At 44.2% G+C, this 21662-nt stretch overlaps 1 long non-coding RNA gene across 3 annotated transcripts in view; it reads right to left on the reverse strand.

The window, feature by feature from the left end:
- LOC145355745 (uncharacterized) overlaps window positions 1-21662 on the reverse strand; it is a 222280-nt gene that overhangs the window by 84745 nt on the left and 115873 nt on the right. For 2 of the 3 annotated variants that reach the window (XR_013889038.1, XR_013889037.1), the window contains exon 2: window positions 9813-9942. This is a non-coding gene — a long non-coding RNA (uncharacterized LOC145355745). Of the gene's footprint in view, window positions 1-9812; window positions 9948-21662 lie in introns of all 3 variants that reach the window. The other variant, XR_013889039.1, reaches the window with a different exon arrangement.

A 21662-nucleotide genomic window follows, 5' to 3' on the forward strand; every position in this document is an offset into this window, starting at 1 on the left:
ACATTACGACTATTCCACTATTAACTTACTCTTAGCAAATTTCATTCTGCTGCCTTCAATCCTGTGTCCAGTTGGCCAATGACCCTGGAGATTTGGCGTGTAATGTTCACATCCTCAGAGATTTATTGTTAATTATATAAAATTGCAACTTGGAAACTGTGACTATTCAAATGGCAAGAATAAAATCCCTTTGAAATAATATTTTCAAGCACGCCGTGATAAGATGTGTCATGGGCAATGATGAGATGTGACAAATGACTCCAATCTGAGAGTTGCCATGGTTCACTTGGCTTATCAGCGTCCCAGAGCAACTAGGCAACCACAGTTGAGAAGTTATTTATCATAACGCGATTGCTTCCCATGACACCTCCTCCATTTGTAACACCTGGATGAAGAAACATCGTAGCACGAGAAAGAATCATGTTTCCACTTCTGCTAAATTGCTGTGGGAAAGTGACATTGAACTGGAGTTCGATTGAACTTCTCGTTCCCTTTTCATTCAAATCACTGCAAAAAACAAAGGGGTACAAAAGGAGAAAGAAGGGGGAGAATGTCAGACTTCACAGCTGATAGTGGGGTGGGGGGGGGGGGGGGTGTTGGTCTGCCAGGTTAGGGGAGTGGCCCACATCCAGGGGGGGGGTCTGACCCTGGTGGGGGTCAGCGGAGGAGGGGGGGGCGGTGGGAGAATTGCCGCTGCTGGGTGGTATGGGCTGTTCATCAGGGCACCCCAGCGCAGGGGGGTGGTGGTCAAGATTGGCCTGGGAAGTGTTGTGGAGGGTGTGATTGGCGTGAGTGGGGGGCTGGGAAGGCAGCACTGAGAGAGTCCCAGACTGGCCAGCGATCGGGGCCACTGTGCACGCGCAGAGTTCCAGAACTGTCAGACTCTGGGGCGAATAGACCTCACATCCCTTTGGGTTTTATAATGAGATTCCCAACTGGGACCTCTGCAGTGCACAGGGTGCGGAGATTCAGGTGAGAAGCTGCACTGACGAAAGAGTCAGGATTTAGAACAGTTCTCCCACCAATTCAGCACTTCCGGGAAAATCACAGCCCAGGTTTCGGTATCATACGCTTTGCAAATTACACACAACTTGGCCATTCACATTACGTAACCAGCTTCTCTTCTGAGCCAGCCAGCACGGATCCACACTGGATCCCAATCACCAGTAAGACAGGGAACTCAATACACACAGAAGTCTTCAGGCATTTGGAATTACCTCTAGCATTTTCTTATCCATTTAGTTTTCAATTCAAATTTCAAGCGTTAACTGGCACAGTGCTAACTGCTGTTGGCATAAGTTCTATTCAATGTATCACTATTCTGCAAAAAAAAGGAAATAAATCCTTCAGTTTTTCCTAAGGCTTTTGATTTCTTTATGGTTTTCCCAGTTTGTGAAGTGCTCTACCAGCATCCCAATTTCTTAAACTCTACAATGCTTCAAAGGTCTGAATTTATTACTTGAACTTGCTTTTTCTCTCCAGTATAAACAAAGTTAATTCTGAGAATCTACCCTCAAAGCTTAGCTATAAATGTCAAAATTACCCATGAAGTTCCTTTGAATTCTTTTTATTTTCAACAAAGGGTGCCCCAAGAAGCTTGACACCATCCAAGACAAAACAGCTACTTGATTGGCACCACATCCATAAACATCCATTCCCACCACAATCGATACTCAGCAGCAGCAGCGTGTACTATCTACAAGATGTACTGCAGCAATTCACCAAAGATCCTTAGACAGCCCCTTCCAAACTCACGACTACTTCCATCTAGAAAGACAAGGGCAGCAGACACAGAGGACCACCACCTACCAGTTCCCCTCCAAGCCATTCCCTGACTTGGAAATATATCGCCGTTCCTTGGTCAAAATCTGGAATTCCTTCACTAACGGCGTTATGGGTCATAGTCATTGAGGTAGCATGGAAGCAGGCCCTTTGGCCCAAGCTGTCCATGCTGCCCTTTTTTTTAAAACCATTAAGTTAGTCCCAATTCCCATGTTTGGCCCATATCCCTCTATACCCTATCTCACCCAAGCAACTAACTAAATGCTGATTAAAGACTAAATTTTACCTGCTTCTACTACTAAACTTAACCTTAAACTTACCTCTGGCAGCTTGTTCCAGACACTCACTGCTGTCTGTCTGAAAAAAATTGCCCCTCTGGACTCTCTTGTATCTCCCCTCTCACCTTAAACCTATGCCCGCTAGATTTAGATTTCCCTATCTTTGGGAAAAGATGTCTAGTTGGTCTATGTCCATTATTTCATTGACTTTAATAAGATCACTCCTAAGTCTCCTACAGTCCAGGGAGAAAATGTCCCAGTCTATCTAGCCTCTCCTTATAACTCAAACCATTGTGATCAACCCACAGCACATGGACTGCAGCAGTTCAAGAAGGCAGCTCACCACCACCTTCTCAAGGGCAACAAAGGATGGGCAATAAATGCTGGCCAAGCCAGCAATGCCCTTGTCCAATGAATAAAAAAAATGTACACCACATCCAAAATATAATCTCGCTTCTAAGTTACATAAAACTGAAATCAGGTTTGACTTTGATCAAATTTTTTTTATGATTCACCCTGGAATTTGTTTAACCAGGCAGCTAACATCTTCATGTCGATTTGTCCTATTTGGTGCGTGAATGGAAATCTGGTCGGTCCAGTTCTGTATTGTCCTGTGCCATTCTCGTCTTGCTGCCCGCCTTCAATGTGTCTGTCTGTCTGTCTATGGATCGACTGATCTATTGACCTATCAACTGATCACTTCATAGTGAATTAGACTGATCAATAGATATAGATATGTATATAAATAATATGTTTGTATGTATTGTATATTTTAATGCTAACTGCCCCAAGCTGTATTATCTCATAATTACCTACATTACTATTCACTGGAACTCCTTTGATTAATTTCCTTGTTCAATTTCATTATGATCAATCTCCTCTCCTTCGGAACCAAGCCCCACTACTTGGCATCATCAGCTAATTTTAGAGCATTATATTACATGGATTTGCATATTACATATTACTGGGAGTCCTTTCACGGCGCTTATGAATAACAAACAGCACAAGCCCAGAATAGATCACTGCAGAACAGCACTAGTCAGTGCTCCCTTGGTGGAGCTGCCTCCATCCATCATCACCTTCTGCTTTCTGTTGCCAAGCCAATTTTGCAATTCTTCTTTAAAAGCCTCAGGTGCAGAACTTTATCAAGTACCTGTCAAAAGTGTAGGCAGGACTATAAACTGAATTGTCCTTTTTTTTTCATGCCACAACTGATATATATTACAGGCTATGTTTGAGAGAAAGTGTTAAACGCTCTTTAGCGGGATTCCTTGCCCTCATTTTCTCTGTCTCTCCTTCCTTGAGGGTGTTGACCCATGTGAGGTTGAACTCTGCAGGCGCTGCCTGCTTTATCATGGAACTGGGGACGCCAGCCTCAGGTTCTCCAGTCTGATCAATATACCCTCCAGATGAACTGCTGTTGGAAAGGAGAGACGGTCATTTAACCTCACGTTGAATGAATTGACAACACAGAGCACAGGATCTTTCTGGAACCTGGCCAACTTGTCTGTTTTCTAATCCAGCATCCCACCTTCTAAGCATACGTCTCAGTTCCAACTTTACCGGCAAGTCTGCCTAAGGTTCGTACGATCCAGCCCGACAGAGTGCCATTCTCTGAGCCTCGTCCACACCCAGAAGCAGAGCAGGTGTGCCGGTAAAATTCCAGGCTATGTGCCTAATTGTTTAAACTCAGTTGAATTATCATAGAATCATGGAATGGGATTTTCCAGCTGTGCCCATCCCAAGGCCAGAAAATCCCACCTGAGGTCAATGGACCCATGGTTCGGGTCCTGCCCGCTACGACTCCCATGTGGGAGAGATGGGAGAATTCCGTTTGTAGAATCCCTATAGTGCAGAAAGAGGCCATTCAACCCATCGAGCCTACAACAATCTCACCCAGGTCCTATCCCCATAACCCCACATATTTACCCTGACACTAAGGGGCAATTTAGCCAATCCACCCAACCAGCACATCTTTGGAGTGTGGAAGGAAACCGGAGCGCCCGGAGGAAACCCACACAGACACGGGGAGAATGTGCAAACTTTGCACAAACAGTGACTAGAGGCTGAAATTGAACCCGGTTCCTGGGCGCTGTGAGGCAGCAGCGCTAACCACTGTGCCATCCAATGGACTTCTCAGACAACTTTTCTATTGAATATATTCAAGACAGAAGTTGAAAGAGTTTTGTAATGAAGGAAATTAAGGAATATGTGGGTAATGCGGGAAGGTGAAGCTGAGAGAGAGGATCAGCCATAATTCAAACTCTATATAATAGCGGAAACATCGAACAGAGCTTTACAGCCCCAACCTGACAGGGACAGAGCAGGAAAATGCAGCAGGCCTTTCTAAAGCCTACTGCTTCTGGCAGGATTTAAGTCCCAGCTCATCCTGCCCCTCCTTATAATTCAAACCTTCAGTCCTGGTCACATCTGTGGGCGGCACGGTGGCACAGTGTGAGCACTACTGCCTCACAGCGCCAGGGATCCGAGTTTGATTCCCGGCTTGGGTCACTGTCTGTGCGGAGCCTGCATGTTCTCCCCGTGTCTGCATGGGTTCCCTCCAGGTGCTCCGGTTTCCCCAACAGTCTGAAAGACATGCTGGTTAGATGCATTGGCTGCGCTAAATTCTCCCTCAGTGTACCCGGGTGTGCCAGGGTATGGTGACTAGGGAACTTTTACAGTAACTTCATTGCAGTGTTAATGTAAGCCTTGTTTGTGACTAATAAATAAATAAACGTTCTTGCAAATCTTTTTTGCACCCTTTCCAGTTTAATAACATCCTTCCTGTAGCAGGGTGACCAAAATTGTACACAGCACTCCAAATGTGGCCTTACCATCGTCTTGTAACATACCATCCCAACTCCTGTGGTTAAGTATAAAAGAGGGGAGGTACAATTTGATAGGCTTTATCCCCTCATTTTTTCCCTGAGAATGGAAGAAAGTAGAAACAGGGGTCAGCTTTCTACCACTCAAGTCACCGGTTGCCTCTTTAAGCTGCATTTCAAATCAGAGTTCACCCTGGGGGAACTTGCTGAATGTTTTCATATCAGTATTGTGTTACACCTCTCCTACAGCAAAGAATAATAAAGTGCATTAGGCTGACAGAGGAGATAAATATACTAGCTCAGTGAAAGGCTATCACTTTCTCATTGCCGTACACAAGCCCTGCAGCCGTGATTTCTACACATACATCATAGGAGTCTATTTGTGGGATTGTCACAAAGAAATGGCCTTTAGGTCCTTGCCTTTATTATTGGTCATTCTCACACAGTTTAAAACAAAACCCCTGTGAATTCAGCGATGGAAAGAGGAAGAACAACTTTTCTATGTTTCCTTTTCCCCCTGATTTTATCATTTAAGGATCGTGGAGGGGTCAAAAATATATTCCTTTACGGGCTAAAATCTCCGAGAAATACAGGTGGGATTTTCCGGCCTCACTCCCCTCAAAACCGGAAAATCCTGCCCAAGGACAATGAGCTTTTCCATGGTCTACCCCTCGCCCACTCCAATTCCCATGGCAGGTGAACAGGGAGAATTCGCCTCATAGATGCTAGAAGCAGGAGTAGGCCATTCAGCCCAACGAGCTTGATCTGCCATTCATTCTGATCATAACTGATCATCAAATATCCTTCCCCCCATATCCCTCTATCCCTTTAGCCCCAAGAGCTATATCTAATTTCTTCTTGAAATCACAGTGTTTTGGCCCCAATTACTTTCTGTGATAGTGAATTCCACACATTCATCACCCTCTGGGTGAAGAAATTTCTCACCTCAGTTCTAAAAGGTTTATCCCTTATCCTCAAACTATGACCATAGTTCTAGACTCCTTCGCCTTTCGGGTTTCTAAGGCAACTGCCCACCTTGACTGTTGTTAAGATGATTGCCTCCCTGGTTTCTAAAGAGCTGAGCTTCCTTGCTTGTGGAACAAAAAAAATAGTCAAATATCAAGCACAAAATGCCAAAATTTCTTTAGGCCTTTGTGAATTCCCTTTTAGCAATGCATTGGTATGACCTTGCAGTTCAGAAAAATGTCTACCTCCCTTTTATTTTGCTTTACAAGGCTCCTGTAAAGTGCCCCGGATTGTTTTATTACATTAAAGTTGCTAGAGAATTATAGATTGTCATTCTGAAATGTTGCCAGTGCCTCAGTTAGTGAATGCACCTCCAAGCGAGGAGGTCAGCAAGGAGCCAAGAGTACGTAAGGCAGGGTTGAGTTATTTTTTATTCATTCATGAGACTCGGGCATGTAACTATCTAAATGTTTTTTAAAAGACAAAATTGTACCTATTTCTACTATTACCTCTGGCAGCTTGTTCCAGACACTCACCACCCTCTGAAAAAAAATGCCCCTCTGGACACTTTTGTATCTCACCTTAAACCAATGCCCTCTAGTTTTAGATTCCCCTACCGTTGGGAAAAGATATTGACAATCGAGTTGATCTGTGCCCCTCATTATTTTATAGACCTCTATAAGATCACCCCTCAGCTTCCTATGCTCCAGAGAGAAAAGTCCCAGCCTATCCAGCCTCTCCTTATAACTCAATCCATCAAGTCCTGGTAGCATTCTAGTAAATCTATTCTGCACTCTTTCTAGTTTAATATCTTTTCTATAATAGGGTGACCAGAATTGCGCATAGTATTCCAAGTGTGGCCTTACCAATGTCTTGTACAACTTAAACAAGACATTCCAACTCTTGTATTCAATGTTCTGACCAATGAGACCAAGCATGCCAAATGCCTTCTTCACCATTCTGTGCACCTGTGACTCCACTTTCAAGGAGCTATGAACATGTATCCCTAGATCTCTTGTTCTGTAACTCTCCCCAGTGCCCTACCATTAACTGACTAGGTCCTGCCCTGGGTTCAATCTACCAAAATGCATCACCTCACATTTGTCGAAATTAAACTCCATCTGCCATTCGTCAGCTCACTGGCCCAACTGATCAAGATCCCATTGCAATTGGCGATAAATTTTCTTCACTGTCCACTATGCCACCAATCTTAGTGTCCTCTGCAAACTTACTAGCCATGCCTCCTATATTTTCATCCAAATCATTAATATAAATAAGAAATAACAGTGGGCCCAACACTGATCCCTGAGGCACACCACTGGTCACAGGCCTCCAATTTGAAAAAACAACCCTCTACAACCACCCTCTGGCTTCTGTCAAGCCAATTTTGTATCCATTTAGATACCTCACCCTGGATCCTGTGAGATTTAACCTTATTCAACAACCTACCATGCGATATCTTATCAAAGGCCGTGCTAAAGCTTATGTAGACAACATCAACTGCACTGTCCTCATCTACCTTCTTGGTTACCTCTTCAAAAAACTCAATCAAATTTATGAGACATGATTTTCCACTCTCAAAGCCATGCTGACTGTCCCTAATTGGTCCTTGCATCTCTAAACGCCTGTAGATCCTGTCTCTCAAAATACCTTCCAACAATTTACTCACCACAGGTGTGAGGCTCACTGGCCTATAGTTCCCAGGCTTTTCCCTGCAACCCTTTTTAAACAAAGGCACAACATTTGCAACTCTCTAATTTTCAGGTACCTCACCCATGACTATCCCTGATTCAAATATCTCGGCTAGGGGACTCGCAATTTCCCCCCTAGCCTCCCACAATGTCCTGGGATACACTTCATAAGGTCCCGGGGATTTATCTACCTTGATGTGCTTTACGACTTCCAGCACCTCCTTCTCTGTAATATGTACACTCCTCAAGACATCACTATTTATTTCCCCAAGTTCCCTAAACATCCATGCTTTTTTCAAGTTTGAATTCAAATTTCAAACCGGGGTTCCTAGAACATTAGCTGCGTTTCTGGATTAATAGTCCACCAAGCCATTGCCTCCTCCTGATAGAAGATAGGATAGGGGACAAGGCCTGAGTAAGGTACATTATCAGAAAGTTAGTGCAGATCCGATGGGCTGAAAGGCCTCTTCTGCAATATAGGGATTCTATGATGTATTTGGCATTGCTTTTCCCATTCCCAGCATTCATTGGAATTTGGCACCAAACCCAGTGATTTCCAGAAATCTGACAGCACTATTGACGACAAGAAGGGTAAACTACCAATCCTGCTGAAGAATTCTCAGACAGCAAAGCAGGAATTAAAATGCGCTGATTATCTTTCACTTAACAGAGAGCAAGATAAAGATTGGGACAGATTCACTGGAAATATCATAAACACAAACTTTCAAAATACCTTTATTGCCCCAAAATACCATGAAGTTTGTATCACAATGGGAAAAAAATAACAATAGACAAATATAATCACAGTTTTCTAGGGCATCAAGGAAGAAGCTGTTTTTGATTTGGTTGGTACGTGATCTCAGACTTTTGTATCTTTTTCCCAATGGGTGAAGATGGAAGAGAGAATGTCTGGGTTGCAGGCAATGGCCTTGAATTTTACCGACACGCAGAACGATATTCTACGTTAAGACTTAGCACACATTATAAATTGAGTTTCACCCCCTTAATAAGACTTAATTTTTTTTGAGTGTGTTAACAAGCAATAGTGCATCTTAAAAAGAGAAAGTTCTCATGAGTTCAATGATTTCTAAAGATTGCCCCCTGCAAGGACTTCAACTCATGGTTGCGGTGACACTCAAGAACCTCAGTCACGCCCAGGATAAAGCAACTACTTGACAGGTACTCCATCCGGCACACTCAACATCCATTCCCACCACTGGTACAAGTTATGGCAAAATTATTATATCCAACACACACAAACATTCTTTAACTGTCGTCTCAAAGCTGGTGAATCCACTCATCTAGAAGGCCAATTATAGGAAGCAAAGAAATGAGAACACCATGAGCAAAATTTTACCACCTCGCCCACTCAAGGCTCATAAGATCCCACCTGAGACCAAAGGAGAATGCCTTTCTGTGTGCCAGTAAAATTCAAGGGCATTGCCTGCAAGTTTCCCTCTAAGTCACACCACATCGCCGCAGAAGGTCAGGTCATTGAATATTTTTAAGACAGAGATAGATAGATTCTTCATTAATAAGGGGATCAGGGGTTATGGGGAAAAGGTAGGAGAATGGGAATGAGGAAAAAAAAACAACTATGATTAAATGGCAGGGGAGACTCGATGGGCCAATCCCGCTGAAGAATTCTCACGGACAGCAAAGCAGCCAGCATAATCAAGGGCCCCACACACTCCAGACATACGTTCTTCCACCTTCTTCCATCAGGAATAAGATACAAAAGTCTGAGATCATGCGCCAACCGACTCAAGAACAGCTTCCGCCAGGAAAAGGATACAGAAGTCTGAGATCACATACCAACCGACTCAAGAACAGCTTCTTCCCTGCTGTCAGCAGACTTTTGAATGGACCTACCTTATAAGTTAATCTTTCTCTATATCCTAGCTATGACTGTAACACTACATTCGGCACTGTCTCCCTTCCTTCTCTCCTATGTACTCTATGAACAGTATGCTTTGGCTGTACAGCACACAAGAAACAATACTTTACACTGTATAGCAATACATATGACAATAATAAATCAAATCAAAATCAAATCCTGGCATTTCCTCCCAAATAGCACTACACGCACACCACACAGACTGCATAGGTGGTTCACTTTCACCTACTCAAGAAGTAATTAGCGATGGGAAAACACTGCGAGGCATTTCAATTCTTTAAAACAAAATCAAGTCGAGTTGTGTCGGCAAGTCGCTGACCCACCAGAACATAGCCGAGATCGGAGTGCTAAAGCCACCCTCAGTGTTACTCACAGTCACAGCCAACAAGGGCCCCGTCTCCTTTCCAATTGCTCTTGTCATTCATCCACACTTCGGAAAATGTTTCACAGCCTGAGGCTCACGTTAGCTTTGCTGGTTTCATCTCACCTCCGTGTTCCCAACTCTGCGCTTGAAATAAAAAGAACATTTCAACTCAATTTTGCGAAGTTGTCAAAGGGGGAAGAGAAGTTGAGAACAAAAACAAGAAGTCCAGTTATTTTGCAATTACCTGGTGAGGAATAAGTCTGTGCCCGCCCCTTACCCTAGGATTGGAAAAAAATTAGATTGAATGCTTCAAGGCAGCAGATGGTGAGGTAGCAAATGAAAAAGCTCGCATATAAGACCATAAGACATCAGAGCAGGATTAGGCCACTTGACCCATCAACTCTGCCCCGCCATTCAATCATGATTGATTTTCTTCTCATCTCCATTCTCCTACCTTTTCCCCATAACCCCAATCCCCTTATTAATCAAGAACCTATCTCTGTCTTAAAGACACTCAATAACCTGGCCTCCACAGCCTTCTGTGGCAAAGAGTTCCACAGATTCACCACTCTCTGGCTGAAGAGATGCCTCCTCATCTCTGTTTTAAAGGATCGTCCCTTTAGCCTGAGGTTGTGTCCTCTGGTTCTGATTTTTCCTACTAGTGGAAACATCCTCTCCACATCCAGTCTATCCAGGCCTCTCAGTATCCTATAAGTTTCAATAAGATCCCCCCTCATCCTGCTAAACTCTGACAAGTACAGACCCAGAGTCCTCAACTATTCCTTATACGACAAGCTCTTCATTCCAGGATAGATGTAGACATGGGAAAGCTCCAGGATATTTTAACTCCGCACAAACAGTACAATGTGGGCGATAGACTATTTCACGTCAGTTTTGTTTCCATTGTGGATCAATGGAAGTTGAATGATCGAGTACCGATAGTGCAGGGTCTCGCTCCAGTTATTCCAGGGGGCAAAGTAGCCTCCATCATGTAGATGTGAACTAAAAACCACTTTCAAAGGTTGCAGAGCATAACACTTTCTCCACAAGCGACTCTCAATACCACACACCCTACTGTGGCTACATTAAAAAGCTAAATATAGGCACCTTAGTGCAACACTAAATCTCATCACCGCTTCAAACACCACTTATTCTCAAGCCCTGGTGATCCAGCAAATCTGGCAATAGTGCTCAAATAAAACCAACTGCTGTATTTCTGTGTCTCAAATAAGCACCCGGCCTCATGTGTTCCAATGTTCTTCCAGTGCCAAACATTCAACAAATACACTTGCAGATCTCAGCTCATCTGAAAATATTTCTCACTGAGTTTAATGGGCAGCACAATGATTAGCAATACTGCCTCACAGCACCAGGGACCTATGATGGCTTGGGTCACTGTCTGTGTGGAGCCTGCCCCACACGTTCCTCCCCTCCCCGTGTCCGCATGGGTTTTCCTCCGGCTCAGATTTCCTCCCATTCTCTAAAGATGTGCGGGTTAGGTGGATTGGCCGTGCTAAATTGCCCGTTAGCGTCCCAAAATGGGTTAGCCGGTTAAATACGTGGGGTTACGAGGGTAGGGCCTGGATAGCATGCTCTGTTGGAGAGTCAGTGCAAACTCGATGGGATGAATGGCCTCCTCTTGCACTGTAGGATTGTGTGTGATTCTATCAAAAGCTTTCAGCGGAGTGGAGAAATAAATGAAGCATGTGCTGAAACTAAAATCAAGGAATGATAACACTTCTGGGTTTTCCGGCTTCATCCCACAGTCTGAAAAACTTGCTGGTTAGGTGCACTGGCCATGCTAAATTCCCTCAGAGCAGGTGCGGGAATGTGGCGACTAGGGAATTTCCATAGTGATTTCATTACAGTAATAATATAAACTACTTGCAAAACCAATAAATAAACTTAACTTTAAAACTTAAACTTAAATGTAGAGTTGGCAGTGGGAGAGTCTGACACCTGAACAATCAATCATTTCTGATACTAGTTACACTTCCGGACTGTAGAATGAGAAATCCTGGAAATCCCCTCCCTTTGTGGGTGTACTTTCACTACACAATTGCAGTGGTTCGTGAAAGCAAAATAGTCCAATAGCTGTACCAACTGCCAGCAATCAAAGATTAAAGCAATTTTTCCATTTCCAATCACTGACCGGTTGTACAGGGGTTAAGTTACCCACACCCAGCTTAACATGTTAACAGTTTCACCTTCTGAGTATCAGACCATAGGAATTCAGAGCAGCAGTAGGCCATTCAGCCCCTTCAGCTTGCTCCAGCATTCAGTAGGGTCCGATTACGGCCATAACTTCCCTTTCCAGCCTGTTCTCCATAACCCTCGACTCCAGGTTTGTGCAATCTTGTAATGCATAAAATGGTCACAATACTTGGTGACGTAAGAGTCACAGGGCGGGACCTTACCAGCTCACCATGCCGGTCGATTGATGTGGTGAGCTAGTAAGGTAAGCTGAGAGTGAAAAATCGGGTTTGCATCCGAATTCCCACCTCTCACAATCTTGCTGGCCCCGTTCTGCTGATCACAGGGTACTGGGAGATCAGAGCACCCGCGCAATGGCGCCCATAGAGATCAGCAGCCGGCCTCACAGAGGAGCTGAGACTCCATCCCCCTCCACCCCCATTGGCAATATTCACATCGTGTCCTCTGAATTGCACAGAATGCTGTAAATTACCATCGCTTGCTAAAAAAGACACCCCAAACCACTCATTTTCTCATCTATTTTACACTTTCTTTTGATCAAACTCTGCCTACAATTCTTCAAAATTACTCACTATAATCCTTGAGCTGTAAGGCGGCAATAAATAATGAGACTCCCAAAGGTAGGGGAGCCTAAAACTAGAGGGCATAGGTTTAAGGTGAGAGGGGAAAGATACAAAAGTGTCCAGAGGGTCAATTGTTTTCACACAGAGGGTGGTGAGTGTCTGGAACCAGTTGCCAGACATAGTAGTAGAGGCAGGTCCAATTTTGTCTTTTAAAAAGTGTTTAGACAGTTAAATGGGTAAGATGAGTATAGAGGGATATGGGCCAAACGCAGGCAGTTGGGACTAGCTTAGTGGTTAAGACAAAGGGACAACATGGACCAGTTGGGCCAAAGAGCCTGTTTCCATGCTGTAAACCTTTATGACTTGAGAAACATAAAAACACAGAATGTAGGAGGAGGAGGAGGCAGCCGCCATTTGGCCCTTCGAGTCTGCTCCACCACTCATTATGAACATGTCTAATCACCCAACTCAAGAGCCTAATCCTACTTTTAACATATAACATTTGATCCCGCTCACTCCAAGTGCTACATCCAGCCGATTCTCGAATACAGTCAACGTTTTGGCATCAACTACTTCCTGTGGAAATTAATTCCACAGGCTCTAAATATAATCCTACCTTACGAGAACGAATCCCTCAATTTGATCTCCAGTAACCAACAGTTCCTTAACGTTAAGTTGAAAGTACACACAAGTTAACTTGCTAAAGGTTGATTATTTTGCATTCTGAATCTAACATAACTTCCTGTCCTGACCAGGGAAATCAATGATGTAATTAGCTGTGTGTTAATTGGTACAAAAGGAAATTAAATGTGACACTTGCAACGACAGTACATTTTGATCAAGTGCTGAGGCAACTTGTGGTTAGCACCTGATTCAGAAATTTTCCCATGACACAGCATTTTTGGACAGCTTAGTAACTTTGTTAGTTGAACGCAAATTGACACACAACGGAAAAAAATGAAAGCGGGTGACATCTTCCTGTGGACACATCCTGTCACCCAGATTACCTCACCGCTAATTAAGCGTGTTGTGTAGAGAAGAGCATCAAAAATAATTCCAAACATAAAAGATGAACATAAAAAGCCTGTTTTCTTCAGCCCAGAGGGAAACCGTGATAAAATACATGAAATATTCAACAGCTTCGTTGAGGTACAGCCTGAATATTCCTGAGAAATTAGGCATCACACTCGAACACAACTCATTACTATACAGTAGTTTTCAACAGGAAGGGTGCAAAGATAAATACACCTGATAAGATCTCTGATAGATTTTCCTTGCATTTCCACAGTGCTTTAAGAGTGTGGGAGATCTCAACATGCTTTACAATGAACTAAATAGTTCCTTGTTGTAATGTAGCAGGCAATTTGCACATAACAAATTCCCCAGTCTTTATCGCAGGACTCAAACATTGCATACAGATTGGTGTGAATTACAGGCATTGCGCTGAGGCATAGGCTCCCTGAAAAAGACACGCCATTGGCTGATGTTGATCAATCTGCTTGCAAACAACATCAATTTAGGATGTGCTCTTACAAGTTGATGTTTTCGATGAAAAGATGGGCAGGCTAGATGGATTGGCTATGCTAAATTGTTCCTTATTGCCCAAAGATGTGCAGGTTAGATGGGTTGGCCATGCTAAATTGCCCCTTGGTATCCAAAGATGTGTAGGTTAGATGGATTAGCCATGTTAAATTGCCCCTTATTGTTCAAAGATGTGGAAGCAAGATGGATTGACCATGTTAAATTGCTCCTCAGTGTCCAAAATTAGGTGGATTGGCCGTGCTAAATTGTCTCTTAGTGAACAAAGATGTACAGGTTAGGTGGATTAGTCATGCCAGATTACTCCTTAGATTCCAAAGATGTGGAGGTTAGGTGGATTGACCATACTAAATTGTCCCTTAGTGTCCAAAGATGTGTTGGTTAGGTGGACCAGCCATGCTAAATTGCTCCTTAATGTCCAAAGATGTGAAGGTTAGGTGGATTAGCCATGCTAAATTGCCCCTTACTGTCTCAAAGTGTGCAGGTTAGGTGGATTAGCCATGTTAAATTGCTCCTTAATGTCCAAAGATATGCAGGTTAAGTGGATTAACCATGTTAAATTGCCCTTTAGTGTGCAAAGATGTGTAGGTTAAGTGGATTGGCCATGCCAAATTGCCGCTTAGTGTCTCAAGATGTTCAAATTAAGTGGATTAGCCATGATAATACACAAGGTTACAGGGATAGAGCATGGAAGGGCTCGGGTGGGATGCACTTCCGCAGAGTCGGTCCAAACTCGAGGTTGGATGGCCTCTTTTTGTACTGTAGGATTCTATGATATTATGGAAAGGGAAATATTGCAAACTGCCCCACTTGTTTTTGCTCCAATGTCGACTTTTCACTCATTATCAGTCAGTTCCTAATGTCCCATTGAGCAAACAGCAAAGGGTTTGAAAGAGCCAAAGTGAGTCTTCAGTGGATGTGGGGCAATGGAATGGTGAGTGCAGTCAACAGATAATGATAGGGGATTTTCACAGTAACTTCATTGCAGTGTTAATGTAAGCCTACTCGTGACACGAATAAATAAACTTCAAAATTTAAACGTTGTTGTACAACCAAACAATATGGTTAAAATAAAGTCCTGAATGGAAATGTATCTCAGTGGTGAGACATTTCAGAGCAATTAGACTGTTGGCAGTTCCTGAGGGATCGATTCTGAGATGGGAACAGATTAGATCATGACATACATGCTCACATAACCATGTCATTGTACAACTGCCATGTCACATTAGACAATCCGGGTGGCACGGTGGCACAGTGGTCAGCACTGCTGCCTCACAGCATCAGGGACCTGGGTTCAATTCCGGCCTCAGATGTCTGTGTGAAGTTTGCACATTCTCCCCGTGTCTGTGTGGGTTTCCTCTGGGTTCTCCGGTTTCCTCCCGTGCTCCAAAGATATGCAGATTAGGTTGATTGGCTATGCTAAATTAAACCTAATGTCAGGGAGATTAGCAAGGTAAATACGTAGGGTTATGGGAACAGCTCCTAGGTGGGGTTGTGATCAGTGCAGGCCTGATGGGCCAAATGGCCTCTTTCTGCACTGTAGGAATTCTATGAATCTATGATATACGCTATGGTGCATCCTGAGGGGGTGCTGTGCTGTTGGAGGTGTTTGTTCAGTTTACATTGTCTCAACTGCACTGTAAATAGTGCCATGGGATCTTTGGCTATCTCGAGAAAGGGCTGGGAATGTCTCCACAATGTCTTCATCATCTATCCCTCAAGCGCCCTCACCAAACGAGATTATTTTGTTGATGTCACATCGCTACTTGCTGTGCACAAACTAGTTTCTGCATTCCTTAAGTTACGACAGTGATTGTAATGAAAGGGCGGGCACGGTGGCACACTGGTTATCACGGCACCAGGGACCCAGCTTCAATTCCGGCCTCAGGTGTCCATGTGGAGTTTGCACATTCTCCCAGTGTCTGTGTGGGTTTCCTCCGGGCACTCCGGCTTCCTCCCACAGTCCAAGGATGTGCAGGTTAGGTGGATTGGCCACGCTAAATTATCCCTTAGAGTCCAAAGATGTGCAGGGTAGAGGGATTAGCCGAGTAAATAGGTGGAGTTATGGATGGGGTCTGGGTAGGATGCAGTGTCAGAGAGTCAGTGCAGACTTGATGGGCAAAATGGCCTCCCTTTGTACTATTAGGATTGTATGATTCCATTTCAAAAGTCTTTAATTGGCTGTAAAGTGCTTTAGGACATCCTAAGGTTGTGAAAGGAACTGTATAAAAACAAAATAAAAATCTTAATCACTTTTCTAAATTCCTCATTGATCAATTGGAGAGAACCAAAAGCCCAGAAAAGGAAGTCGGTGCTCTTGTGAAATGACATTTTTTGGCAGTAAACAGTAGTTAAACCTCCTTTGAACATCTGCACAATAGGAAGCAACAGAGGGGCCACAACATCACAAAGCAGCAAATTCAAAACACTCGCGGGTGCAGTTCCAGTCTGAGTGTTAGAGTCATGAGATCTCACAGCAGACAGCTCTGTGAACTAGCATTGTGCCTTCAAAAAAAAAAATCTGAAATAAAAACAGCAAATGCTGGAAATACTCAGCAGATCAGAGAGCTCCCCTGGAGAGAAGCACATCTCACACCTCTGACTTTTCAAGAGAACTGGGAGAAGTTTGAGACGGAGGAGCTTTTTAAGCAAGTTCAGAAGGTGGGGATTCCTCCTCTCCCCTGTCTCTTCAATTGCTAAAATAAATTGTTCCGTCTCACGGTTCCTACTATCCAGATGAAAAGTTGCAGGCCTGAAATATTGGGGAGGATTTTGAGCCCCTCCCCCACAGCTGTGGCTGGCAATGGAGTCCAGCAAGAGCCAAAAATAGCACCACCTACTGGCATGCCACCCTTCCATCCATTGTCGTCCATTTTTATGGAGCTAGAATGGGCGGTGTGGGGGGCTAGCTCCAGGTTAGCAGCCTGGAGGCAGCCTTCAGGCAAAAGACCAGACAAGCGAGGGCACCAGGCAAGTCAATAGTGGCCCTTCCTGTCTAAATCAGTGCAGGACTTTTCACGGGGCACCTTGTGGAAGCCCTCATCACCTCCACCACAACGCTGCAGTGGTGAGGGTGTCAGCAGACCAGGGAAGGGCAAAAAAGTCAGGACATCGAGGACTTTGGCAGACAGGAGGGGGCATCAAAGAGAAGGTATCAGAAGGTGGCATCACTCAAGTCCGGGCAGCTTCAAGGAGCCAGGATCAAAAGCAACTTGTTCACTGTTGCCTATTGTTCTGTATCTCTGTTCAGTCATGCACTTCTGAAATTCTTGTTCAGTTGTCTTGTTCCAACAACACAGTTAAGATCGGGGGTACTGTCAGTACTTGACTCAACAACGAAACAATTCCATTTTCCGCTTTAAAGCTACACCTACCTACATTTAGCAAAATCATCTGTGCTTCAAGTGAGAAGCTTAACCTGTCCTTATAACGCTCTGTCTAACTTAAACCGAGCAATGCTGAGAGAGATTCCCTGGGATTAGTCAATTGAATTTTCCTCATTTATACAACAGCCAGAATTTTACTGACACACACCCACCTGAGGCTCATAAGATCACACCCAAGGCCAATGGAAAATGTTATTCTGTGGGCCTTGCCCGCCCTGATTTTGGGGCACGTATACCAGTACAATCAGGGCCAACTTCGCAATGGAAAGACCACCTTGGTTTCACAGTTTGCTGCTTTGAGCTTATCCCTGCTCCGATTCGGAAGATAATCATGGAATGGCCAGGATTCTCCAACTGTTCATGTCCCGCTGCAGCTACCAAAGAGGGTAGAGGATTTGATGCTCAGCCAAATCTTCATTCACTGTAGCGGGACTGGAGAATCCCAGCTGCAGGCAGGGTCAGAGAATCTGGACTAGTATGTCCCATCTGGCATCATTGGTACTTTTTGGACAACTGTCACAAACAAAGTTAAAGTTTATTTATTAGTGTCACAAGTAGGCTTAGATTAACACTGCAATGAAGTTATTGAAAATCCTCCAGTCACCACACTCCAGTACACTGATGGAGAATTTAGCATGGCCAATGCACCCAACCAGCACGTCTTTCCTACTGTGGGAGGAAACCAGAGGAAATCCACAGGGAGAACATGCAAACTCCACACAGGCAGTGACCCAAGGCCGGAATCAAACCCAGGGTCGTGGTGCTGAGGCAGCAATGCTAACCACTGTGCCGCCCCATTTGGGGAAAGTGGTGTGTGAGCTGACAACTTGTGTCTGTATATGTAGCCACCTTTTAACCTGTGATTGATTCCATCTCAAATTAGTCAGTGGCAAAGCTTTCATCTTGGACAAGATGAAAGGAGTTGCTTTTTTCAAAATGATTTGAGTTATGTAGGTAAAGGCAATAAAATTACTAACTGGATGCATCACAGATGCAGATAAGGATAAACATTACTTAGAAAAATGAAATTCAGTTGGGTCCTTTATCAGGTGGAATCTCCAGGTCTCGCCAGCAATGGTAATCGTGATGGGCAGGGGCACGCAATGTGGCAGGAGGTTAAAAAGTATGTTCCCCAAGGGCCAGGTACACTGTTTTGTCAGGTAGGATGGATGGGGGGTGGACTTGGGACTGCTCAGATAAATCTTGGGGGTTGCTTGATCAGTGTAGGGGGTATGGAGGGTATTTGGGGTTGGGGTATAATTAACAGGGTGATCGGAGATGGGCGTGTTGTTGGGGGTGTGGGAGTAATCGGTGAGGGTGGTTGGAGTCGATGTGGTCCAGCAGAGGATCGGTGGGGAGTTCAGTCTGAAAATGATCCAGGTGTTCCAATTCTGATGTTTCATAGTGGATTGCTCTGCTGCCTCAGTGCCAGGGACCCGAGTTTGATTCTGGCCTCAGGTGACTGCTTGTCGGAGTCTGTGCTCTCTCCCCATATCTGCATGGGATTCCTCTGACTTCCTCCCACAATCCAAAAATGTGCGGGGTTAGGTGGATTGACCCTGCTAAACTGCCCATTAGTGTCAGGGGGACTAGCTAGGATAAAATGTATGAGATTATGGGGATAGGGGCTGGGTGGGATTGTGGTCAGTGCAGACTTGATGGGCTGCATCTCCTTCTGCACTGTAGAATTCTATGGTTCTATGTTTGCTGAATAACTGTTCTGCTGGGAAGTTGGAAATATCCAAAGTCTCCATTTTGAATCAGAGTATTGGATGGTTCCCAGTGCTGAATAGTTGCCATTCAGAAATATGAACTTCCTGGACAGTTCCTGTGCTGTTGTGTGGAGACATTGGGTGGGGTGTGCATCCTCTGGAGTATCTCCCAGGTATGACCCCACCAAAGATCAGAAGTTGCAGCCGTTAATGACATGCCTGTGATACCACGCAAATGACACCACAATCTGAAGCAGATTTCTTTTTCAACAATAAGTATGGCTCGCCTCAGCAGTCACTGATTTACCCAGCTTTTTACAAAGTAGTTCACCGTGTGTGCAAGATCAGCTTTATGTCAGCATGCCTTTGAAGAACAATCTCACACAGCATATCCAGCCGTTACAGGGATAGAAACACGGTGATCCATCAAAACACTCACCACCACTCTTCCCACTAGCTCCCCCAATAGTTAAGAATGTTTCATGTGAAAAAGAAAAATATCTTTTCAGCTAAAAAAAACAATGAAGTTGCAATCCGCTGTGAAAGTTTAATTCTCAATCTATTACCCTGCAAGATTATTGGAACTTAGAATCACAAAATCCTAAGGTGCAGGAGACTGTTTGACCCCTGCACCGACTGAGTGTATCTTACCTTTCCCCTGCACTTTCCCTGTAAACACATACATTTACCACAGCTAGTCACCTGATGAAGGAGCAGAGCTCTGAAAGCTTGTGATTCCAAATAAACCTGTTGGACTTTAACCTAGTGTTGTGCGACTTCTTACTGTGCCCACCCCAGTCCAACGACAGCATTTCCACATCACAACAGACCTATGCAACTGTGCCTTAAGAATGGCTCACAGCACTGAACAGCTGGTGCAGATCCAATTGTGTGAACTCATAACACATCAGGAGACAAATATACAAACAGGCACACAGAAAAATGTTCACACATAAATAAAACACTCAGTATATTAGAATTTCAGGATATATTTCCTCAAAATGTGCAACACATCAGAACTACAGGGAACAAAGCCCCATTTTAGCTTGAGGGAAGTTTGAGGTCTTGGGATCATAGAATGGTTATAGCACAGATGGTGGCCACTCAGCCCACAGTGACAGTACTATCTCTCAGCAAGAGCAATTTGTGTCCCTCCTATCTTTTTTCCCTGTTACCCTACAAACGTTCTTTTCAAGTTATGATTTAATTCCCTTTTGAGTGCCAAGATTAAATTTGCCCACATTACTGTCATAAGCAGTACACTCCACATCCTTACCACTTGCTGTGTTAAGAGGGCTGTCCTCATGTTGCATCTTTTGCCCATTAACTTCAATCTGTGCCTCCAACAATCTTGGGTCAGGATCCCAAAACTTGAGTTCTGATATCTGTGATGATCAAGGTTCATTAATGATCTGATCTCTGTCAATAATGATTAGTTATCACTGCTGCCTTGTAGTGCTGGGGACCCTGGTTCGATTCTCACCTTGGATGACTGCCTGCGCAGAGTTTGCACGTTCTCCCTGTGTCTGTGTGGGTTTCCTCTGGGTGGTCTGCTTTCCTCTTACAGTCTGAAAGATGTGCAGGTTTGGTGGATTGGCCATGCAGAATATTGCCCCTTACTGTCCAAAGATGTGCAGATTAAGTGGATTGGCCATGGTGGAAAGCACAGGGTTATGGTGATCGGGCAGAGGGTTGGGCCTGGGTTGCATGCTCTTTTGGAGAGTCAGTGCAGACTCAATAGGCCAAATGGCCTCCTTCTACATGTGGTTGCATATCGTTAAACACAGCATGGGGTGTCAATAAATTAGAAATCTGTTTAAAAAATTGTTCATTATGCTTCAGCTGAAATTAGACAGTTGGCAACAAGTTCAGTCATACTGAGGTGAAGCAGTACGATGTTTCAGGAAGAAAAGCAGCTGATAATCAGGGAAGGGAAATATCCATTTCCCACTAGTGGAATGTCTCTAGATCCCACAGGCCTGTGCTCCATGTTGTGGGTATGTTTGGTACAATTCACAGGCAGACTCTGAATTTTGATAGAACTTCAGAAAGATAAATGGATTGGCATCAGCAACACTGCACCAGAGGAAATGGTCACGCAACAGAGAGCATCTTGCTAGAGGCTGCTGCTAAAGGTGTGCTCACCTTTAGTTCGAGTCAAGACTTCACTTGTGCCTCCCAGCAACAATTGAGAATGTTTTGATCAGGAAACTGTGATCTTACCCCAGAAGGGAAAAGCAGCCATAGCCAGGTCTTACAATCCCTACAGTGCAGAAGGGCACCAGTCAGTCCATCAAGTATATGGATTGATAAGGAAACTCCAGGATCTTATCCTGGAAGGAAAAAACTTATCAGGTCCTAGAATCCTGACAGTGCAGGAGGCCATTCAGTCCATCAAGCCTATGGGATGATAAGGAAACTCTGGGATCTTATCTCAAGGGAAAA

This window comes from Carcharhinus amblyrhynchos, chromosome 20 (assembly GCF_965287045.1).
Source record: "Carcharhinus amblyrhynchos chromosome 20, sCarAmb.v2.hapA, whole genome shotgun sequence".
NCBI lineage: Eukaryota > Metazoa > Chordata > Chondrichthyes > Carcharhiniformes > Carcharhinidae > Carcharhinus > Carcharhinus amblyrhynchos.